Source organism: Sciurus carolinensis, chromosome 2 (genome assembly GCF_902686445.1).
Source record: "Sciurus carolinensis chromosome 2, mSciCar1.2, whole genome shotgun sequence".
Lineage (NCBI taxonomy): Eukaryota > Metazoa > Chordata > Mammalia > Rodentia > Sciuridae > Sciurus > Sciurus carolinensis.
Genome location: NC_062214.1, coordinates 34241443 through 34262028, shown reverse-complemented (window position 1 = coordinate 34262028; position 20586 = coordinate 34241443). Strand labels below are relative to the sequence as shown.

The window sequence follows — 20586 nt, the reverse complement described above, 5'->3', positions numbered from 1 at the left end:
TAGCTTAAACTGGAACTGACAAATATTATGAAGTCAAAGCTATGGGATTCAGATTTGCTCATTTTTTTGTCATCTGGATGCCAATCTTTGGGAAAAAAAGAGTTTGGATTTCAGGATACCAGCCAACACATTAAGTTTGGGAAGCTGAAATTCGTCCGCCAAACAGATCTCATTTTACTTTATACCCTGGATATTGTACCCTGAGTCTACTCATCTTAAACCATTATCCACAGCTTTGCTGTTGCACAGCTGCTTTGTGACCCCCACCCCAATGCAAAATGGTGTTTTCAAATTAAATACCTGAAACTCACTGTGAAATTTTCTATCTTATTAACTTCTTTTTAACAGCATGAAGGCTGTTAGAATTACCAAGACAGCAGCCATACCAGCAGCAGTTAAATGAACTGGTGCAAAGGGAAAATATGTCTTTGAAAATTCTGCCTGTTCTCTAGTTTTAAAATATGGAAATTACTGTTGTTTGGCTTAAGGCAAAGAAAAACACAAGAGATCCAAAGAAATGAAATATAAGATAAACCATGAAAGGCAGATAAATCACTCATACTCTCCTTCAAGAAGTTCCCATCTCTTCAGCAGTTTATATCACAAAGTAATTTTATTAAGGTTTTATGGAAAGGTCACTATTGCATTTCTATAATATTAAAATCTGTCTTAGCATACAGAAATTCCCCCCATGAGGCTGAAATATTAGTTCAAGACTAAGTTTATTAAGGTTTTGGCATGACTCAATATTAACTTTCTCTAAATATTACAACCATTTTCAAATCAGATAAGCAGCGGGAGATAATACTGTGGCTCATAAAAATAAAATCAGGAAAATGGCATCATTGCATATTAGTTCTTAGAGATTAACTTTAAATATACCCTAAAATTGTACGGCAGCTTATCAAAACAGTTCATTCTGTATTGGCACTTGCATTTCACAAAGGAATCAGATAGAAATGTGGTTAAGGACTTAGTGTGTATTAAAGTAAACTAATATTCTTAAGACAAATTCTTTCCTTTTTTTCTTCTTTTGCAGTACTGGGGATTGAACCCAGAGCCTCACACATGCCGGGCAAGTGCCCTACCACTGAGCTACATCCCGGGCTCTCTTAAGATAAATTCTAACTCAAATGCTAATAGAGAGATGCTTGGTGTGTAGGTCCCTGAGTTTATTGGGTCTGTTATCTTAAGTTGTCTAAGTCATATATTCCAGAAAAGGTGTAAAGTTTACCTGATATGTTCAGATAGCAGAAGTCTGTTCTTTGGCAAAATATGAAATGATCACCGTGATTTTTTTTTCAAAATAAAATCTTCATTTTTAATGAATATACTGGACAATTATGGTGCTCCCTGGTGAAATAAAGGCACTACCTGAAGTTTCAGAGCACCCACAACCTTACAGACACCCCTCCAACACAGAAGTAATTCCTTGACTCATAACTGAAGAAGTTGCTTGGCCCATAGCCAGATGTCAAGGAAGATGGTTAATGGAAACCTTCCTAGTTAGATGACATACAGATTCTAGGGAATGGAAGTCTATACACAGATGCTCTTGAAAATTCATTCCTGCTAGACCTCAGGCCCTCTTTCCCTATTCAATTTTTTACAGATTTTAATTGTTCACTGGAATTCCATCCCTGAAGTCATCACTCATGATGACTCCACTAAAAAGGTCTTAAAAGATTTTGATTCCCTTTGTGTTTTGTGGTTATGCTTTAAAATATTTGCTGTATCTTGAAATGCATCCTCAGTTCTCTGCAAAGTAGTATGTCACACCTCAAAGCTTGAGTGACTTTCCACAGAACTGGAGTTTCCTCTTTTGGGCTCATAGGATAAAAGTCTGGTCCTCAGTTAATCATAGACAATAGAATACAATAGCTTAAGGTTTGAAGAAATGAATGTTAAGGATACAAATTCAGAAGCCGAAGGCCTTTCCCACTTGTTACCTTCCAAACTTAAATCTGTCTCTTCTACCATACCTCTAACAAAATCCTGATATGCAAAATAAGGACTACTTCTTTCCACAAAACGTTTATGAATAAGGTGTAAAGGCTTCTGAGTGAAGTCAGATCCCAAACGTGCTAATTATATTTTAAGCCTATATAATTATTGTTAAAATACCCAACTATAAGCATGTACATCTCAAATAATTCAAAATAGTTTGAAAAACAAACCCTAAACTCCATTTTAATTTCAAATACCCATCAATGCATGTAGTTACACAAGAAATCTTAAATTCTATGAAACACATGGATATGATTTAGTAGCCAATGTGAACTCCAAGGGGGAAGAACTAATCTCAAGATCTGATTCAACCAATTGTTGTGAAACCCAAAGAGAATCCCACAACCCGTATTCAAAGAGTTTCCACATCTGAAAACAGAAACACCTATATGTCACTCCGAAGAAGGTTCCCAAGGTAGAAGAGATGATGGACCTAGCAATGTTCACAGGACAATATAATTCTCTATACACTTAGGGAATCATTCTGTTTCACAATGGAGGTTGACACTATTTTAGCAGCTGCGGAACATTCTAACCTTTTCAAGTAAGCTCTGGACTTGGCCTCAGCCTTGGAGAACTCATTTGCTTACTCATTAGCTCCACGGCATCCACAGCTTCCTGGTCTTTGAAATGGATGAAAGAGATATTCCACAAAGTTCTTCCAAGATCCAAAACTAAATCATTAGTTGATTATATTATTTAAAAGCTTTTGACCAGAACTGCTTAGAGGATTTCATGAAGAGATGAACATCCTCTGTATTTATTTGAATAACTACTTTACTGTATTTAATTACTTTATTTAACTACTTTACTGACAAAGGAGAACCTCAGAAACCAGGACTATCAAGCAGTAATATAAAAGCATGTCAATGAATCTCACTATTGTGTATAATTAAGATGCACCAATAATTTTTAAAGGTAATAAATAAACAAGCATGTACCCAAATGTATCAGTTTATTATTAAAAAAGACACCCTAAATGAGTTTCCAGATTGCCTGTAAATTCTAGTAAGGGGAAATATACTATGCCAAGTAAGGTGAGAATCAGTTCCATCCCCTTTATTTACTGATGGCCACAGATCTTAAAAACAATAACTGAATTTTGCTTTTGACTCAACAATGCACACCATCCCCCAATATTAGTCACATGAAATGAGTAAGTCAGCTCTAACCAAATTATCTTGAAAATAAACAAATGCCTTCATAAGTCTGCTTTGGCCTAGTTCAAATAACACCATAAGGAACTCACTAAAATGGCATTTTTAAAAACACTAAAAATTTCTAAGTTGCTTATATTTATTATGACAAGTTATTTTTGTAATCATTTTTTTAAAAAAATTGTTCTTACCAATATGATAAAAAGTAATAATTAAAGAGCAACATAGGAAAATAGTAAATTATTCGTACCTTAGTTACCCAGAAAGCTTCTTGTTCTTGATGGCTTTCTTCATAGGAAATGAGTTAGTGAAAAAGAAAACATCTTTCTGAAGGTTGTTTGATCATACTGAGATTCAACACTTCCCTCTCTGCATTGCCCCTTTTAGAGCCATTGGTATTAAGACCACTGTAAGTTAAATAACTGCTTATTCGTTTTCATTTATAACATACAGTTAGATGGGTCTTACCAAAACACTTTAAGCAAAGTTACCTAGTTCTGATCTAAAAACAAATCTTTTTTTTAAGAACTTAGGTTATGATAAAAGCAATACATAAATAAGGGACCGATTTTAAAAACGATTCTATCTGAAGAGATGGCAAGACAGCAAGAGCCATTTGTTTTGATCCTGTTTTCTATTTCCTGTGCAAAAAGGCATTTCGACACATACCAGTGTGTGTTTTCGTAGATAGTGATGATTTTCTAACACAGAGACAGACCTAGGAGTAGGAAGGAAAGAAGGTGGAAAATCCATTCAGTGTTGAAGGAACAAGAAAAAAAAAACATCACAGGACAACACGCACGTCCCCCTCCTCCCTCTCTCCTACATCCATTTAATTTTTGATACATTTTGTTCTTTAACTTATGTGACTCCCCCTTTCCCTTGGGATACCAACAAGGCCTCACATTATCTAGTCCCTTGTCCCTTCATCTCTTATTCCTTTCCTATTCCTGCCCCACTCAATCCATGTGGACTTTCTCCTGAACCCTACCTAGGCCATTCTTAATTGTGCCTCAGGGCCTTTGCACTCAGCATTCTCAAAGTTTAGATTGTTTCCCTGCTAAGTATCTACATGGCTCTCTCACTGATTTTAGCTCACAGTTTAACTGTCGCCATGTGTGAGGCCCTTCCTGAACTCACAGTACGAAACAACTAACTACCACCACTGTTCTCTCTCTTCTCCCTTGCTTTATTTTTCTATGTAACACACAGAATCATCTGACAGCTAATCTTTTAAACATATTTTATATTAGTTTTCTATATACCTCCATCCAAATAGCAGATGGATATATTTTGTTTTCCACTGTGTCTTTGTTACGTAAACTTGTGTGACACTTAGTTGGTGCTCAATATAGATTTGTTTGGAATGATAGATGCCTCCTGCTTCTGGGCCTTTCTACAATGAAAGAATGAATAGAACGATCCATACCCCACAGTAGCCCAAAGTGCAGGTGTTCCAGGGAGAGAACACAATTAAATAGTACATTAACATACACAGTACAAAGGCCAAAGCTGGGACATTGGAATTAAATATAACCATTTCCTTCTTTGTGAAGGGATTGTTTATAAATGACTTTACTGTGCCACCCCTCTATGGTTTGGATATGAGGTGTCCCCCTAAAGCTCCCGTTAATGCAGGTGACTTGATTGGATTAGGAGCTGAGACCTAATCTGTCCATCCTAGTTGGAATGAACTGACAGGGCATTAACTTTAGGCAGGTGGGGTGTGGCTAGAGGAGGTAGGTCACTAGGGGTCTGCCCTGGAAGGGTGCATCTCCCTGTGGTCCCTTCCTCTCTCTCTCCCTGCTTCGTTGTCATGAGGGAAGCAACTTCCCACCACCATGACCTTCCATCATATGCTGCCTCACCTTGGGTCCAGAGAAAGGGAGTCACCATCTATGGACCGAGACCTGTGAAACCATGAGCTCCAAATAAACTTTTACTTTTCTAAGTTGTTCTTTTTAATTTTTTAATTTTATTTTTTTCTAATTTATTATACATGATATTAGAATGCATTTATACATTTTGATAGCTCATACATAAATAGAGTGTAAGCTCTCATTTTTTCTGATTACACATGTTACAGGATCACCTCGGTCATGCAGTCATATACGTACAAGAGTAATGATGTCTGCTTGACTCTACTATCATTCCTTCCCCCATACTGCTTCCTCTCCCTTCACGCCCTTCTATCTAATACAAAATAACTCTATTTTTCCCTATTCCTGCCCACTTATTGTGAATTAGCATCCCCATATGAAAGAAAACATTTGGCCTTTGGTTTTTTGGGTTTGGCTTATTTTGGTTAGCATGATATTCAGATGAGGCCCCAACTATGTGAATGAGGCCATCCTAGATCATCTAGCTCTTGCTGAGCTATCTCAGCAAGGAAAATTACTCATCCAACACACAGAATTGTGAGAAATAAAATGTGATTTAAAAAATACACAAAATCATGGGGTGGTTTATTACACTGCAAAAGCTAACTGATATGACCACTGCAGTAAGAATAGAATGGGAGTTCTATGAATGGTTCTTGTGAGTAAGCAGGTATTTTGACTATATCCTATAAATGATATTATTAAACAATATTAGGGAAATCCAGGGAAGAAGAAAGGAAATTTAGGGAAAGAAAAGGAAGTAGGGAGCAAAGTAATCCTAGGTGGGAGTATGGGCATATAATAAAATTAAATTAAGCAATCTGTGACTTTTTTTAAGCAAGGACATAAAACTGTAACATCATGTCTTTGGATGATACTAATTAATATGAACATAAAAATATTCAACTTTACTGTGAACAACTTGACAAAGGTTTACATCGTATTTGTTATTGATTCTCTCCTACTTGCTTCTCCAAAGCCTGTGCCTAGCACAGTGACAGGTACTTTAAGGAATGACTAGAAAATCTTAGAGAAAGGAATAATTGAATGAAGATGAGAACAATGTCAATGTGACATGGGATAACAAAGATGTGTGTTCACATTTTATTCTAGATCCTTTTTGATGTTGGGTCTTGCTTTCTCCCAAACTGATCTTATTTATGGCTTCTAATCCCTTCAGAAGAATGAGTAAGGCAGAGATTATGTGATGCACAAGAATGACTAAGGCTCTGAGGGAGGGCATCTGGATTTTATAATAGCATTTTATAGCAGGAATGTTTAATAGCCTTTCACAATATTTGGCTGAATTTTTCACTTCTGGATGTTTTACTCTTTGTTTTTACTTGGGTAACTGGTATCATCAGTAAATTTATATCTAGATAAATAATGCAATTATATAATATGCCTTGACATTAGTGTGTTTAATAACTCCAATGCCATTTTTTTCTTAATCAAACTAAATAAGAAGGAAAGAGGAAAGACATCAGCCACTTAACCATAGGCAATTTTTTGTGGAACCTAAAATCCAACTCATCCCCATTTATTTTGGAAAATAATCGGCTCCATATTTCATACTATTATTTACTATCATTCTAAGTATAAGTACCTACACTTTTGGAGGACATTTATGTAATAAAATATTATGTGCTAAACCTAAAAGTAAAACATTTTGGAGTTCAGTTGTATTTGTATATCCACTTCATTTCACAGTTTAGGTGAGTTATTTATACTCGCCTACTCTGAAATGATGTTTTTATTCTATCATTTTTACCCAATAAATCATGAATTATTTTGACTGTGATAATATGCCTAGCCTTAGAGACTTGGATCATAGAAAGAAAAATACTGTTCTAAAATTTTATTTCCTATGCACAATATGACTTGATAATTCACAGATTATTAATAGTAACATTTTTAAGCCTTTAACTTGACTTCCAATACTGTATTCGAAAATGTCCTCTCCCATCTAATCTATATAAAGATGCATTTTGATAGGTGCTAGTACAGGGTTGGTTTTGCAGAGGGAAACTAAGTCCCCAAATAATTAATCACTTGTCCAAAGTTGCAAAGCTACGAAATTGGTGGAATCAACATTTAAACAAGGACAGCTTCATCTCAGAGTTAAGATGCTTAACCATTAGGAAATTTTGCTTTTTCTCAAAAATGCAATACAACAGTTCTTTTAAAGAGTGAAGTTCTTAAAGTCTGAAACACGCTTTAATATGGGAAATTAATACAGCAGAAACTTTCAAAACAGCATCTATTATGTAAAATGTGGTACAACAGTTTTTTTGGGTCCCACAGAGCAGATGTTTCTTTGCCCTAAGCAAGGAGTCTCCTTCCTGTCTCCTTCCTTTGCTGAACCATAATATAAGCGTGCCTCCAGGCGCTGTTATTACGAACACATGTTCAGCCTAGGCCAACCACACTGCTGAAGCACCACCTTCTGCTAGGGCTTATGACAGATTTACAGCTGAATTTACTGCAGCATGCTCAGGGAAGACCTGTGTTTCTCTCTCATTGAATTATCTTTTCAAAGAGTGAAATTTAAAGAAGCAAAGGAGAGGACCAGAGACAAGAAGAGCCAATGAAAGGCAGGCCAGGAGCACAATATACAATGAATAAATCACATGAAGGGATGGATGTTTGGGAACACTAGATATCCACTCAAAGCAGGCATGACTTTTCTCTTTTTTCAATAATAATTTTTTTAAATTTTTTATTGGTATACTATAATTATATAAATAGTGGAATTCATTGTTACAAATTCATGTACAGGCTTGACTTTCCTTATCAACTTTCCTCCTAGGGAGAATCCATTCCTGGTTGCAGACACCAACTAAGAGGGAATGAGAAACCCACTGATATTAGGCCAGATGCCCCTCTTCCCTCTATTCCTTCCTCTCCGCTCCACCTTCCCTGTCTATTCTATCTCTCAGGTTAAGCTGGGAGCAGCCGATCTTTGCCCTTCGATAGGTCTTCCTGCCTTCTCTTTCCCACTTGGAAATCCAACATGAAGAGTCAGACTTCCCCAGGAAATGGGAAGAGTACCAGAGGACTTCGAAATGCAATGAATCTCCTTCCTAGGGGACAGAAAGTCAGCTGCACACTTGGATGGAATTCTCAGGGGACATGACCCAAGCCACTATTTAATCTTTACCCCTAGAAGCCCCATGGTCCCCTCTTTTAGGCAGGCAGCCACTTCTTGTGCACACAAGTTTCTTGGCTCCTTTTGGCTCCCTGTAACTGAACAAATCAGTCCTCATCTCAGCTTTGTTATAAGTGCCTTGGCTTCATCATCTGCCAAGTACAAAAGGGGTTAGCTGGCCAACAGCCAATCTGTTTGCAGCAGCAGCAAACATGGAACACCCTAACCATCCAACAACAGGGCAAGGTAAAGTCAATTACGACAAAGCCACAGATGGAAGAGTTCAAGGTCATTAAATGAGATGGTTTCAAAAAGGTGTCCAGAATCCAGATGAATGCTGGTAATATTATTTTAAATGAAAAGGATGAATGTAATATGAAATTCCAGCTATTCAAAAGGATGCACAGAAACAAAAATGCAGAGATACAAAGGGAAATATATAAATGTTAGCCATGAATTTCATTCGGGTGAAGGTTTCCTGCCAAATTTTTTCTTTTTATACTTTTATGTACTTGCTAAATTTAAATTTAAAAAAAGTTTTTTGATTGACTCATAATATTTGTCCATATTTATGAGGTGCAATGTGCTGTTTTAACTCATGTGTGATCTTTTAAAATAATATTTTATTTATATTAAAAATACTCTAATTTTCATAAGAGTTGATCAAAATGATGAACTGCTTGCAAGTTTCTTAGAAAATCAATTGATGATACCTCTGAAGCACTTATACATCTCAAATTTTAGCTGAATTTCTTGCTAGTCACTCTTCTTTATTTTCCCTATTGTTCTCTCTGTCTAAAATGAATCCCCCTCTCCACCCATCTCCCCATCCTACAATCTATACTTTGAAGTTTGGTTCAAATGTTGCTTCCCCCTTGGAAATTTCTAGTTCTTTTTTCCCTTAAATCCCATGGCAATTTTTATGAACCTTTGCAAGGCAAGCAATATTTTCATCTCATAGTATAATTAAGTCAAGCTCAAGTCCAAGCCTGAAATAAAACTCAGATGGAAAGAGAAATGAATTCATTTTTCGCCCTGCACAACACCTTGTACACGGGAAGCACTCCATATACACTTACAAAGAATAAACATAAAAAAATAAGTTAAGAGAATTATTTAATATTTAATTTTGTAGTATGTCTTATAGATTTCTCCTATTCTACAACCAAATAACTGACCCCCCAATTTTACCCAGTTTTGTAAAGTTATTAACCATCTTGCTTCCTGGGCACTGTGTGAGTGAGATAGCCTATGGTAGCCAGCACAGGGCACATGAGGACAACACTCATTTTGCATGTCAGCTGCCATCTGGTTCACATAGTGATTACTCAATTACTGCATTAGACAACAGTGGAATCCCAGATCTCGTATCTGCTAGCTGTGAGATCCTATGCAGTTCCCTCAAGCTGTAAGCTAGAGGCAATGCTATCTACCTGATAAGACTTGTTGGGTTGAAATTAGATAAATGCATGAAGGGAGCTGAATACAGTGCCCAGCAATGAGTAAAGAGGGTCATGAAAAGCAGCTACGTGTGAACGAATAAGACAACATCTTTGAACCTTTACCTAAAATGTAATTTAGGAACTTCAGAAATAAAGTCTTGTTTTGTACATCTTGTGAGGAAAAGTGCTTGAACCACTAGCTTCTAGATATCCTGCCTAAGCAATGTACACTCTCAGAAGCAATGCTGTCCTTATAAATCAAATCCTGTCTGGAAATCCTGCCAACAGAATATCAATACCAGCTCTTGTTCACTTTGACTATAATGAAATATGCCAACATAAACAAATCCCTTCCTTGATTTACAAAGCATTTAAGCTTGCAGTACGTCACTAATAAGTGTCTTGGCCATTCACAAGCCTCCCTCCCACCCTCCATGGGTTGATGAACATGGTTGTAATTGGGAAATTCCCTGCAACTGCTTGCTCTGATTTTAAGCAATTTTTTTTAAATGTTAAGTGGGAAAATGATTATTTCATATAATTAACAAAACAATATAACTAATGGTTACATATAACAAAAGGTTATTACATATAACATACAAAGAGCCCTAACTTATCAATGACAATGAATAGTCCAATAGAAAAATAGTGAAGTGCATATAGCAATTTACAAAAGAAGATATAAAAGTATTCAAGTGAATATTCTAAAACTTCAAGCAAATTTTTGACCTCAGCATTCAAATCTCCAAGAAAGCAAGATGGAAACATCCACCCAGAATAGCTTGTGAGATGTAATTGAATAAAAATAGCCTAGAGTTACCTAAGGCAGTAGGCATGATATGGATGCACAGGGTCATCTCCTAGAGCGAAGGTAATGTTCCCAATCTGTTTATTCTAAGGAAGTCACAGATACAAAGAAAAATGATTGAGAGAGCAAAATTTTCAGAGAACAGTTCTATTGTTTTAAGACAACAGTGACTGCAAGTCCCCTGAGCTGGTCCATTCCTCTGAGACAGAAAGGCTGTTTGTATCATCTGCCATGGTGTTTGGGGTGCTTTGGTAATTATACCCTTCCCTCCTCTTTTCCAGTGAATGGTATGCTAGAGTCAATTATTACCAAGACTCACAAGGATTCTGGCCACGCCAGAAGAGAGACCCTTCCTGACACTCAGGACTATCAGAACTCCAATCAGCAGCTGCCCTTCTGTAACTTGGGTGCAAGGTTAAGAGCTAAGAAGCTGGTAACTGGTCCACTGCAGGGAATTTGGGATTGGAGGTCAGATGGCTTGATAGTGTGCCTTTAATCTGCTTTTGCTCTAACGATAGAAGGGAAACTGCCTGGGCTGAGGCAAAAACTCTGTATTGCTAGGTTCTCAGGAAAAAAAACAAAGCTGTTCTTTTCAGAAAATCAAGTCATGGTCCACAAATCCAAACATCGAAGTTCTCTTTTCCTCTGTTTTGCTCAGACCCGTTTGTTTTATCTATGGAAACAGCTCATGCTTTTCAAAAATGGGCTGAGCAGTCTTTCAGTAATATGTTGTTATGTAGGAATTTCTAGGTCGAATACGTTTGCTCTTCACAAAGGCTGAAGTTTTACATGCATGGTCATAACCTCCTGTGGCTAACATACAATGACTATCCTCCTCCTGCATGGAGCGAAGGTGACCAGCACATAGCTGGATCAGCTGGAGACATTGGTTTTCAGGAGCCCTGATCCTAGGTAACTAATGGGAACAAACAGCAAGGCCAAAGACAGAACCAGAAGCAGGCTGGAGTCAACCACTTTGCTTTGTAAAATGAGACAATGATCCTTCTCTCACAGAAGAATAGAAATTATAAGCATGTGCACAGAGACTTGAACCTCCTTATAGGGATTCATGGCCTATTGTTCCTGACAGTTCAGCAAATTCCCATGTTGTCCTTTTCTGAAGCTCACGGCTGAGTCCTGGCTGGCTGCATGTGCAAGGTCGTGATCTGCATCAAACCAGGTTTGGCCCCTGAGTCCTCCCATACACACTCATTCCTCTGGATTTACTCCCTGTGTCCAGAGCTCATCCCTAAAAGCTACGAGTTAAAGAAGACAGCATTCTCTTCAGTCTGGATTCATGAATAGCTAGAACCCTACCAGTCTCTGCCCTACCCAGTAGTGTTAGACAAGAAAGAACAAAATAAACTTGAACCATATTTGAGCCATATTTGTGGCTGGGACTTGTTCCACAATTTTCCCACCTATGAAACACATTTCTCATTCCTTTCCCTTCTTCCTCCACCTTCCCTACTTCCCTACTGTGTTCTCTGCTGAAAACACTTCCATAAGCATCCTAAACCACACTGTATAGGTTAAAAGCATAAACTCTAAAATCAGAATAGCTGTGTCCAAATTCACCTCCATCCTTCCCTGGCACAGCACTGAACAAGTGTCCTTAGATAAAGTTTTCCATCTCACTTCACCTATACCAAAAAAATAAAATAAAATAAAAAATATCATATCATCCCTCACTTCATTGGAAGGTCATGAAATAATGGATACTAACCAGTTAGTGCCTTACCTGGACAAAGGAAGCAATGCAGGTAGATTCCTTTCTTCTATTCTATTGCTTTCAGAAGAATAGGGTGTGATTTAATAACATACTACCTGTTGCCTGCTCACCAAGATATGCTGTTTCATAAGAAATACAAATCAAGGTGGGCATGACATGCTTGCAATCCCATATACTCTGGAGGCTGAGGCAGGAGGACTGGAAGTTTGAGGCCAGCCTTGACAACTCAGAGAGACCCTGTCTCAAAATTTAAAATAAAAAGGGTGGGGGTGTATAGTTCAGTAGTAGACCAACCCGTGATTTGATGTCCAATACAGCACAATAGAAAGAGAGAGAGAAAAATATAAATCACTGCTGATGTGGTTGTAGAAATCAGTATTTGCCTTGTATTCACTGCATTTAAACAGTTCCAAATCAGAGGAACTTTTTCAAGTTTCTCAAGATATGATGATATTTTTCTTACACTTAAGTGAATGAATATTACAAAATTAAGAGGGAAAAGAGGAAATGGATCAATATAATTATTACAGATTTTTAAGTAAGGCAAGAATTTTGTTATTTGAAAACCCCAAGTTGTATAGAAAAGGCAAGCTCATCAGATAATAGGGTTGTTTACATGACATTTATTTGCTCTCTTGAGCTATTGACTAAAACCTACCAGCAAGAAGAGGAACCCTAAATAGAAGTTCAGTTTCTATGGCTCAGGTATCAACATCAGAAACAAAGGGCAGAGGAAAAGCACAGGGTACAGCTCTCAGAAGACTGAAAGAAGTTTTTCTTCACACTTCACTATGTCTAAGGATGGAATTTCCCATTAGGAGAATGTATTGCCCAAAGCAGTGAGAATAGCTTTGCTATTACCAACCATACATAAGGGTTCACACATACATGTAATTTCAAGCATGCATTTATAGGGATACATAGAACAGGATCAGACTGATTATTCAGGAGGCATGAGTCATGTTCAGGTTTAATAATTCAGGAGCATGGCCATTATTGCAGAGAAGAGCAGAATAATTCCTTTCATCCTGCCTTTGCATTTAATTCTTTTTCTGATGGCAAAATAGAGAGATCAACAGTACTATTCTGAAAAGGCTTCACACATGAAAAGTTTACTCAAGAATCTGCCAGTACAAGTAGCAGGACCTCAAGAAACATCATTATAAAAGAAAGTCTACGGACCAGGAATCCATAGAAAATAGGCATACCTGTTCTTCTAACATTTGCCTTGTCCTTTCCTTTCTATAGAAAAATGAACTGCAAGGACAATAACATACTGACCTGGAACAAAAACCATGAAATTCAAATTTTATTCTTTAAAGTACTCTAAATGCGACTCCTCCCTCTAACTCCTCTTTCCTGTTCATCCAGTTGATTAAGAAGTCCTGCTGATTCTACTCCCACCAATCTTTCTGGAATTTGCCCTTTACTCATCCCATGTTAGGCTGAGGTTGCATTACCCCTTTTCTGGGCTGCTGAAAAAGCTCGAAGTTCAGCTTTCAGCCTGGAATCCTCCCTTGACCTCCTTCTCCAATCTCTACCCAGAAGTCTAACAAACTTTCCTAAAATTGTAGGTTTTAATATGGCAACTGATTAAAGCACTTTCTGGCTCACCATCATCCAAAGGATAGAAAACCACATTCAGGAACACAGCTCAACAAAGACTCACACATTCTGGTTGGAGCTTCATACTCTTATCCCACTCCAAGTACACACAATCCAACCACATGGACAATTCCAGTGTATGATGTTACACCCAAAAAGAACATTCTTACACACTCTTCTTTCAACTTTTCATTTGGATAATTGCTATCTCTCACACATGACTTAAAACAGATGTCACTGACTCTCAGAAGACTTCTCTAACCCACAGCTTGGGGTTGTGGTGCGGCTCATCTGGAATCCTATGCTTCTCCTATCATCTAATCAGTAGATTCCAGTATAATTGAATATGGGCTCTCTCTGCCTGAATCTATAGGCCAGGCATACCTTTTATAGCTGTGTAATCTTCAGCAAGTTATATTACCTCTCTGTGCCTCAGTTTCCTCATTAGTAAAACAGGAATAAATCTAGTGCCTAGTTAATGAGACCTGTTTTATGGATTAAAGGAGTTGATACAGAAATGGTTGAGAATCGGGTCTAATGTCTAATTATTGTTCAATAAATGTGAGGCACAAGTAATAATAAAAGTGGTAGTGGCATCGTTCTATACTTCGTGCGTAGTTTTTGCCCTGGTTTGCATGCTTTGCAAAAGCAGGTATGATACTTGACCTATGAAAAAATTCAATACGTGTTTTTAAATGCACACATATTGAAGATTAAAACAATTTTCATCTTCCTGAATTTTCAGCTTTTTATCAATTTCTTGGGTATATATCCTTCCATGTAACTCTGAAGTCTTTTCTATAAATAAAATATAGAAGAAACCTGTTGTGTATCTAACACTGCACTAGGTACTAAAAGGTAAAATGAAAAGAGGAAAATAATTTCTGTCACCGGAAATTCAGAGGTAAGTCAAGTTCAATACCAATAGTGAACAAACTGAGAGCCTTTTCAACAGGCCAAAAACAAGCTGGACTTGCACGATGTCAACCAAGACCGTCTTTGTGTTTTAACAGTATGCTCACTATGATCTCTCACTCATACTGACCCTGAGAAGCAGAGAGCCTCAAAAAAGATTTGAGGACTGGGCCCAAGGGCGGAGTCCTCACAGCTTCTGTTATGGTTTAGGTCTGGAATGCCCCCCAAAAGTTCATGTGTTGGAAGCATGACCCCCAATGTCACCAGGTTCAGAGGTGGAGCTTTCAGACAACAAATTCATCATGAGGGCTCTGATCTCATCAGTGGATTAATCCACTGATGGCTAAAGGGACTACAGGGAGGAGGGACCCAGTCGTAGGAAGTAGGTCAGTGAGAGCATCCACTGGAAGGGTTTATTTCCTCTCAGACTCCTTGTTCTCTTTTCCTCCTTCTGCTTCCTGGCTACCAAGGGCTGTGCAGCTCTCCTCCATGGCACCCTTCTACCATGATGCTCTGCTCATCTTAGGCCCATAGCAAGTGGCTGACCATGGACTGAGACCTCAAAAACTTTGAGCCAAAATACATTTTTCCTTCTCTACGTTGTTTTTTTTTTTTTTTTCCCTCAGGTATTTTGGTAGCAGTAACACAAAGCTGACTAACACAGCCTCTTTGCTTTGCTCAGAAATACCAAACAAGTATATGATTTGGCATGATGAACTATGCACAGAAAATGCTCAATTCAGGCATATATGTAATGTGTGGGGTGGGTGGAACAAGGGAGAGGGAAGGAATTGGAGGAGAGAGTCCAAGTTGGAGGCCTGCATTTAGTGTGATAATTATGACAGCATGCCAATCATTAGTAATACTGCAGTTTAGATTTCTGAGTGACAGCATCCTCATTAGCAGAGCATGTTTTATGTCTACCAAAGCACTTACAATGTTTTAGGTATAAGGTTTTAATTTGATTTAATTTTATCAAATTACTTTTGAATGATATAACAGAACCCCAGTGCAACAAAGTTCTGTGTTAAATTTTGCATACGTCAGGTCGAATTATGTCCCTCCAACATCCAATAAACTCATACTCTAAAAAGCCTCAACTGATTTAGTTAGTCTGAGCATCAGATGTCACTTCAGACTCCAGGCATACCTATTGCAAAGAACTTCACTGTAAGCTGGGTAAGTTGGCACAAAACTGTAATCCCAGTTACTCGGGAGGCTCAGATAGGAGGATTGCAAGTTTGAGGCCAGCCTGGGCAACTTAGTGAGATCCTGTTTCAAAATAAAATATAATTAAAAAAAAAAAAAAAAAACAAGGTTGATGATCTTGCTCAGTGGTAAAGTACTTGCCTAGCCTGCACAAGGCCCTGGGTTTAATCCACACTACCATAAAATACTACTACTACTACTACTACTAATAATAATAATAATAATAATAATTCCATTGTGCTTACCATTTTGGCATCGCTTCTTGGAAGAAGCTCAATGTTTTGATTAGCAGTCCAGTTGATCCATATTTATTCAGCTTCCCATTGTTCAGGAACAATTCATGGAAGTAGCTACTCTAGATAAGCAGGTATTATCTTAATTATGGAATCCCTTAATTATGGATGCATGTAATTATATATGCATGCCAAAATGGCACTGACAGAGTCGATGTCTCCTGAATGCCATCAAGCTTAAATGCAGAGGACATGCTAAAACTTAGTGGTTATAAGCATAGATTTGTTACCAAGTAGCTCTGGTTCAAATGTTCTTCTTGAATGAACTATGTGAATCTTGGGATAGGGACTAAACTTCTTTCACCCCCAGCTGGCTTCACTGTTAACTGTTAATAATACAAGCTACCTGATCAGGTTGTGAGATAATAATGTAACACTCAGGATGCAGGAGTTGAGTAAACACAAGCCAACCTCTTGGATTCTTTACTCCTGATGGTTCAGCAAAGCCTGAGAAAGTACAGCTGACAGGAGTCTACAGAGGACAACCAAAAAACTTGAGATGATGAACCATCACAGAAAAGGGATGGAGGGCAAGTTCTCAGGGGCTGGGGAATACAAAGCTGGATAATTACCTTCTTCTCAATAAGGTCTTTAGACCCCTGAGACTGGATGATGTAACTTTTTCTCTTTTTCATAGCTGTTGGCTAATAGAGCTTTTTCTTCTATTGTAAATGATAAACCAATACACAGTGAATCATTAAAATGTACTGAAATTCATCTAGAGGAAAGGGTCTCTGTGAATTGGGCAAAATATGATTCCATTTCTTAAACTGAAAACTTCGGTAGTCTTCACTAGCCTTTCAGTTCTTGGCTGGAGCCAATCAGCAAATAATTCATTTAAAAAGTACCTCTGTCTTTTGGAAAACTCATTGATAAAGTACAAATGGAAACTTGCTATTTTCCAGGCAACAAACTCAGCCTCAATATTAGAATGGAAAGAGTTCCAATTCTTGAGATTTATGTGATGATCCTTCTCTTATTCATAAATCAAAATTGGACTGCAAAATCTCATTAGTCATTGATAAAGAATATTAGTTTGAAGTTATCCAGGAAAGGGACAACTCTTAATTTCTTCATAAAAAAAAAAAAACAGTAGGAGATAAAGTAAGTAGAGTTCATTATCATATTAATTATTATTATTATTATTTGGGTACTAGGGATTGAGCCCAGGAGTACTTAACCACTGAGTCACATCCCCAATACTTTTATATTTTACTTAGAGACAGGGTCATGCTAAGTTGCTTAGGGCTTCACTAAGTTGCTGAGGTTGATTTTCTACTTGTGATCCTCCTGCCTCAGTCTCCCAAGCTGCTGGGATTACAGGTATGTGCCACCTCACCTGGCCAAAATATCCTCGTAATTTCAAAAACATATGAAGGTTTTGAATAACAGAAAATACACAACACTCTGAAAATGCAAGTCATTAATGGTACATACAATGGAACACCACTCAGCAATAAAAAAAAAAAATCTGGATTATCTATACACATCACAACATAGATGAAACTCAAATGCATCCACTAGTGTCAGATTTGATACACATGATGTAATTCCCTTTATATGACAGCCCAGAAAAGCCCAAGCTGCTAGAGAAAAACTTGAACACAAACAGGAAGCAGACAGAAATATTTTTGAATGAGAAAAGTGTTGTATGCTAAATACGCCAGTGTATTTTCCAAAACTCGTACAACTTATATCAGAATTTTATAGTCAACAAATTTAAAAATGTGATTCATTTTTTAGAACGCTTTAACTTTAACATCCTTTTAAGCTGGTAAAGACAAGTGGTTTTTCTTGAACAAAAAAGAGACATTGCTAGTAAAATCTCCGAAGACTCATTTTTAAAAAACTCTAACAAATATTATTATGGATTGTCTCTGTACACCCTATTTCACCCTTTCTTAGGTTAGGGAGGCCAGAGAGCAAACATTAAATTTCTAAGACTCTTTTGCATCTGGGTTCTACCAATTAGAAGCACTTAACTATGTATAGAGAAGTGACCATCTTTCTGATATCATTGCTTTGGACAGTCAAGGTTCAAAATATAGAGGCTTTAGAGGAAGTGGCAGCGGTAGCAGCAGCATTGGCAACAGTGGTGTGCCCTTCATTTCAAAAGTCCAAAGATGGCTACACCATCTCTCATTCTTCAGCTTTGCAGGCCATTTTGAAAGCACTCCAAACCCTGCATTATATTCTTTCTACTTGAAATAAAGTAGCTTCACTTTGATGCCATGGTCTATGTCGATATAAAAGCTAACTGAATTATAAAATACCCCAGATCATGATCCCCAAAGAAGTTCCAGTAAAGTTCAATTTAAATTCAGCAATCCATGGCCAAAGCGAAACTACCTTCAGTTTTTCTGCATTTTTCAGCGCCACTCAGTCCTTGCTCACTGTTTTGGAATGATAATAATGTATGTTAGTTTAACCAATTATCTCTTATGGTTGAGAGCTCCAGACTCATATGCTAAGAAAGTCACATGAAAGACAATTTCCTAGATGTCTCAATAAAATCTTATAGTCCTGATTGGTCAGATCTTGATATTCTGTCCACTCACGAAACTAGAACATTCTATCCTTAGCTATGGGAGTTTAAAGTCCAGGTCACTCCCACGGACAAAAGACAAATATAAAACCTGTTGCCCACTGATGACCTGTCAATGTGTCCTTCATAGGTTTTCTGTTGTTCCTTATGGGTGGATCTTAAATGTATTTTCCCTTTCCTGTTAACAATTAACTAGATTAGTTAAACCTAAAATAAGTGCTGCAGACTTGTTTAAAGAAAAACATCCCATGAGGCTTGGCAAACATAGCCTGAAGTATTAGGAATAAGCCTCATTTGTGGATGCCTAGGGACTGAGCTGACTGCATTGTTACACCTTAGGGATGATAAGTGAGCAAATTCAGTATGCTTCCCCACCTTGCTCAAATGCTTAGACAAGCAGAGCATCCTGGACAAGGTATACAACAACAGGGTTCAAAGGAGACATGCATCCATGAATGAAGATAAGGGTCACACATGGTTGAAAACGCTCTGCACAATTAGTGCCTAGTGCATTTTTGTTAAAAGAACGAATAAGACTTGCATATAATTTGGGTTCTACAGGAGAAACAAATTTGGCCTGGGTTATGTTTCTTTACTTCTAAAGCTCAAAGCGATGGTAGTCTTTCATCCTTAACGCCATCCCCCCTCCTTTGGATAAGAGTGCCCACATATTCTTTTTGAAATCCTCCCTTCTCCTGCTCTCTATTCCTGAGATTCCTGTGATACTCCAGAAGGGAAGTTTGCACCTAGACCACAACCTCTCACAGTTAGGGATGGAAAGCTCTCAGTTCAGGAATGGATAGAATAACTAGATCTGACCCATTAGGATTATCAGTCTCAATTCTGAAAATTTATTGGTGATACCTGGGAAGTAGAGGCTTTCTTCTGCTATGTTTAGTATTGTAAGACATCAACCAGGACATGTTAGTGACTGACACATGAAGCCAAGCATAGCAGAAGGCATGGCAGAGAGAAAGATACCAAGTACCATCCAATTGATGGACCTGGCCTCAGCTGGGCATGAGCTCTGTCTCAGCAATATGAACCAAAAGTATGCTATTCTTGCTCAAAATTCCTGAAGTCAATACATTTAATTTTGTTTACTGGTTTTATTTTTGCAATCAAAAGAGACTTTCCAAAACTAACTGATTAATAGATTATCTAAATCAGCAAGTTTTGGAAAGATTAGCTACCTTCATCCCAAAATGTATATTTTTGTGCATATCTTCATATGTCTAAACAGAGTGTCTTTTTTTGCTTTCATGAGACTTTTCAGGTGAGTTCTAACTTCTCCAAAGGTCAATAACTAGTTTTACTTATTTTTTCCTTCTTTTGGTACCAGGAATTGAACCCAGGAGAGCTTTACCACTGAGCCACATTCCCAGCCCTTTTTTATTTTTTATTTTGAGACAGGGTCTTTCTAAGTTGTTTAGGGCCTCACTAGGTTGCATAGGCTGAGTTTGAACTTGAATCCTCCAGCCACAATCTACTGAGTCGCTGGTATTGTAGGTGTGTGCCACTGCATGCATAGCTTTCTAAAGAGAGATAACACCTAGGAAATTGACTACAAATTGCCCTTTTATGGTATAATCTTATTATTCTTTTTTATTATATAAAAAAAATCAACAACCAATTTCTATGTCTAAATAGAACAGCAGACAAGAAGTAAACATAGAAAAAAAAAAGAACTTAACTATGGAGGTCAGTGTTTTAAGATCTTCATGATTTTAGAAATTCTTTGGGGGGGCATCACCCCAAATCATATTCAACCTACTAAAAGGCACCCACAGTAAATATAGTTCATATATAAGGCACAGGACAATTTAAGGTACAAGATGATACAAT

The 20586-nt window shown here is 37.6% G+C and overlaps 1 protein-coding gene across 14 annotated transcripts in view; it reads right to left on the bottom strand.

Moving 5' to 3' along the window:
• Plcb4 (phospholipase C beta 4) overlaps positions 1 to 20586 on the bottom strand; it is a 386027-nt gene that overhangs the window by 181859 nt on the left and 183582 nt on the right. For 3 of the 14 annotated variants that reach the window (XM_047537203.1, XM_047537206.1, XM_047537205.1), the window contains one exon: positions 3834 to 3882. The exons of the other annotated variants lie outside the window; for them this stretch is intronic. The gene's annotated coding sequence lies outside the window, so the exon portion shown is untranslated. The remainder of the gene's footprint in view (positions 1 to 3833; positions 3883 to 20586) is intronic. 14 annotated transcript variants of the gene reach the window in all.